Genomic DNA, 5,071 nt, shown 5'->3' on the forward strand with positions numbered 1-5,071 from the left:
CCAAGGGCCATCATCATCAGGACAGGGAGGAGATGAAGTGACCACCACTCGGTCCTTTTCTCCAGGTGAGCTGAGAGATCTGCGAAAAGACTTTAGTCGTCATGAAGGCGAGAATATTTTAACCTGGCTGCTCCGATGCTGGGACAATGGGGCAGGAACAATTGAATTGGAAGGTGGTGAAGCCAGGCAGCTGGGATCTCTGTCAAGAGATTCCACCATTGATAGGGCAATTTCAAGAGAGTCTAATGCCACTACTCTCTGGACCCAACTCCTGGCAGCTATGAAAGTAAGATTTCCCTACAAGGAAGATTGTATATCCAAGTTAGGGAAATGGAATACTATGGAGAGAGGTATTCAGTTCCTGAGAGAATTAGCTGTGCGAGAGATCATTTATTTTGGACCAAACATCCAAGAGGGGACAGACCCAGATAGAATCAATTGTACACGACCTCTGTGGCGCAGATTTGTACAAAGTGCACCACCTGCATATGCTAAGTCATTGGCAGGAATGGTCTGGTCAGCTGGAGGTGCACAAGATATTACTGAAGTGATTGAGCAGCTCCGGAACTTTGAGGACAGCCTTGCTGGTTCTCTACGGTCTTGTGTCTCTGCTGTGGAGAAACTGTGTGAAAAATCTGATGACCAGTTTGAAAAGCTATTGCAAGAAATCAAAGAACTCAGAGAAGACACATACCATTCACGACCTGCACAAACCTATGTTTCAGCTGTTAGGAAAAGGCGTTTCCAATCTCAAGAGAGAGGACAGAGGCAGCCCACAAAAAGAGGTTCACTGTGGTTCTTCCTACATGAGCAGGGAGAAAACATGAATAAGTGGCATGGAAGACCTACCTCAGAACTTCAGGAACGAGTACGTGAGATCAAAGGAAAAACTCCTAGAAAGGTGGCTGCTCCAGTTTACAAAAGGAGCAGAAGAGATTCTGATGCTCTTGAAGGAACCTCTAATTCACACCCAGAGACTGTGCAAAACAGAAATTAGAGGTGCCCTGCCTCCAACCAGGTGGAGGAAAGGGATAACAGAGTTTATTGGACTGTACAAATACTATGGCCTGGTACAACACACCCCCAGGAGTACAAAGCTTTAGTGGACACTGGTGCTCAGTGCACGATAATTCCTTCTAATTATAAAGGAACGCAATCCATCAATATTGTTGGAGTGACTGGGGGATCCCAGGAACTGACTGTTGTAGAGGCTGAAATGAGCCTAACTGGAAAAAACTGGCAAAGGCATCCCATTGTGACTGGTCCAGATGCTCCGTGCATCCTTGGCATAGACTACCTCAGGAGAGGGTATTTTAAGGACCCAAAAGGGTATAGGTGGGCATTTGGCATAGCAGCTGTGGACACTGAGAAAATTGAACAGCTGTCTGATTTGCCTGGTCTTTCAGATGATCCTTCTGTTGCAGGACTGCTGATGGTTGACGATCAGCAGGTGCCAATTGCTACCATGACAGTGCATCGCCGTCAATATCGCACCAACCGAGACTCTTTGATTCCTATCCAGAAGTTGATCCGTCAATTGGAAAGCCAGGGTGTGATCAGTAAGACTCGCTCACCTTTTAACAGCCCAATCTGGCCAGTGCGTAAGTCTAGTGACAAGTGGAGACTAACTGTGGACTATCGTGGCCTGAATGAAGTTACGCCACCACTGAGTGCTGCTGTGCCTGACATGCTAGAACTGCAATTTGAACTGGAGTCAAAGGCAGCTAAGTGGTATGCTACAATTGACATTGCTAATGCATTTTTCTCTATCCCTGTAGCAGCAGAGTGCAGGCCGCAGTTTGCTTTCACCTGGAGAGGCATTCAGTATACGTGGAATCGCTTGCCCCAGGGGTGGAAACACAGTCCTACCATCTGCCATGGACTGATCCAGACCACGCTGGAGCAAGGTAAAGCGCCAGAACACCTGCAATATATTGATGACATCATCGTATGGGGCGACACAGCGAAAGAAGTCTTTGAGAAAGGTGAGAGAATAATTCAGATTCTTTTGGATGCTGGTTTTGCCATAAAATGAAGCAAGGTCAAGGGACCTGCACGAGAGATCCAGTTTTTAGGAATAAAATGGCAAGATGGCCGTCGTCAGATCCCAATGGATGTGATGAACAAAATTGCAGCAATGTCTCCACCTACTAATAAAAAGGAGACACAGACTTTCTTGGGTGTTGTAGGTTTTTGGAGAATGCATATTCCTGACTACAGCCAGATAGTGAGCCCTCTCTATCGAGTGACTCGTAAAAAGAACCAATTTGAGTGGGGCCCTGAACAACGACAAGCCTTTGAACAAATTAAGCGTGAGATAACTCATGCGGTGGCCCTTGGACCAGTTCGGACTGGACTAGATGTTAAAAATGTGCTCTACACTGCAGCCGGAGATAATGGACTTACCTGGAGCCTCTGGCAGAAAGCACCAGGAGAAACCCGAGGCCGACCCCTAGGTTTTTGGAGTCGAGGATACAAAGGATCTGAGGCCAACTATACTCCAACTGAAAAAGAGATACTAGCAGCATATGAAGGAGTTCGAGCTGCTTCCAAAGTGATCGGTACTGAAGCACAGCTCCTCCTGGCACCTCGACTGCCGGTGCTGAGCTGGATGTTCAAAGGGACGGTTCCCTCTCCACATCATGCAACCGAAGTTACGTGGAGTAAATGGATTGCATTGATCATGCAACGAGCTCGAATTGGAAATCCCAATCGCCCAGGGATCTTAGAAGTGATTACAGACTGGCCAGAAAGCAAAGACTTTGGGATGTCTCCAGATGAGGAGGAAGTAAAACGTGCTGAAGAAGCACCACCGTATAATACTCTTTCAGAGACTGATAAGCAGTATGCACTGTTCACAGATGGATCCTGTTGTCTTGTAGGAAAACATCGAAGGTGCAAAGCTGCTGTGTGGAGTCCCACACGACAAGTTACAGAAGCCACTGAAGGACAAGGTGAATCGAGTCCATTTGCAGAAGTGAAAGCCATCCAGCTGGCTTTGGACATTGCTGAACGAGAGAAGTGGCCAATACTTTATCTCTATACTGACTCATGGATGGTAGCAAATGCCTTGTGGGGGTGGCTACAGCAATGGAAGAAAAGCAACTGGCAGCGCAGAGGTAAACCCATTTGGGCTGCCACACTGTGGCAAGACATTGCTGCTCGGCTAGAGAGCCTGCCTGTGAAAGTTCGTCATGTAGACGCTCATGTGCCTAAAAGTCGAGCCACCGAGGAACATCTGAACAACCAACAAGCAGATCAGGCTGCTAAGATTAAAGTAGCTGAGGTGGACTTGGACTGGCAACATAAAGGTGAACTTTTCCTAGCTCGGTGGGCCCATGATGCTTCAGGGCATCAAGGTAGAGATGGAACATATAAATGGGCTCGCGATCGAGGGGTGGATTTAACTATGGACACTATTTCACAGGTTATTCATGAATGTGAAACTTGCGCCGAAATCAAACAAGCGAAACGGTTAAGGCCTGTATGGTATGGGGGGCGATGGTTAAAGTATAAGTATGGAGAAGCTTGGCAGATTGATTATATTACACTTCCACAAACACGTCAAGGTAAGCGTTATGTACTTACAATGGTGGAAGCAACCACTGGATGGTTGGAAACATATGCCGTACCTCATGCTACAGCCCGAAATACTATCTTGGGCCTTGAAAAGCAAGTCGTTTGGCGACACGGTACGCCAGAAAGAATTGAATCAGACAACGGTACTCATTTCAAAAACAGTATTATAGACAATTGGGCCAAAGAACATGGTATTGAGTGGGTATATCATATTCCATATCATGCACCAGCCTCTGGGAAAATTGAAAGGTACAATGGTTTGTTAAAAACTACACTAAAGGCACTTGGTGGTGGAACCTTTAAAAACTGGGATTCACATTTAGCAAAAGCCACTTGGTTGGTCAACACCAGGGGATCAACCAATCGAGCCACGCCTGCCCAATCAGAAATTCTGCGGACTGTAGAAGGAGATAAAGTCCCTGTAGTACACATGAAAAACATGCTAGGAAAGGCAGTCTGGGTTACTCCTGCCTCAGGCAAAGGCAAACCCATTCATGGGATTGTTTTTGCCCAGGGACCTGGCAGCACCTGCTGGGTGATGCTTAAGGATGGAGAAGTTCGGTGTGTACCTCGAGGGGACTTGAGTTTAGGTGAAAATATGCAATACTGAACTGCATGATGTGAATTGCCATACTAACAGTATTTAATAAGTGTCTTTCAGATCAAGACAGTGATGATGAAACCAGAGCTGGCTTCTTCGAGTGGCGCCTGACAAATTCTTCGAAGTTGATGTCTTTAACCCACAAACAGTGGTCATGAGATGCACTTGTACCATTTTTCCTGCCCTGGGAGACTATTGTGACAAAATGAACTTAATGAACTTTTTAAAGGATGGTCCACTGATTAATTACTCCTGTGTATATATGTACATATGTATGTATATATATAGTAGTAGTGATTAATTAGATTGTGTTGATAGATTGTATTGATAAGCTTTAAGTATTCAGTGAATGGCATATTATAAGGGGTGGAATGTCCTGGTTTTGTTAAAAACAAGTTTCTCTTTCAGTGAATTTTGCCTGTCAGCTAAAGCCTTCATATTAACTGCATTTTCCTGGAGAACCAGACACATGTTTTGGTAAACCTAGCAATAGAATGCAAACTTATTGATAAGCATGGATGGACATCTCGCGAGAGGGGTGACGAGAAACAAGTGACTAAGAAACTGACCAACTGTGTATAACATTCCATTCACGTGAATACTTCATGTAAAAGTGGGAGATCACGAGGATCTTGTCCCTTTTTCCTTATGGCTGACATTAGGAGAGGATCTTGCTGCTCATCCCTGAGAACTGAGGCCTAGTGAGAGACCGAATCCAGCTCCACTTGGTTGCAGAGTCTAATCCAGGACTTTGGTGGCCAGCTCTGCAGTTGCTGAGACTTTCAAGATTGGTTTTGTATATTTTGTATTATTTTCTCTATTCTTATTAGTAGCATTAGTAAAACATCTTTAACTTTTCCAACTCTCTTCTCTCTGTTCTTCTTTCCCTCC

Source organism: Streptopelia decaocto (genome assembly GCF_964273445.1).
Source record: "Streptopelia decaocto genome assembly, contig: HAP1_SCAFFOLD_59, whole genome shotgun sequence".
NCBI classification, from domain to species: domain Eukaryota; kingdom Metazoa; phylum Chordata; class Aves; order Columbiformes; family Columbidae; genus Streptopelia; species Streptopelia decaocto.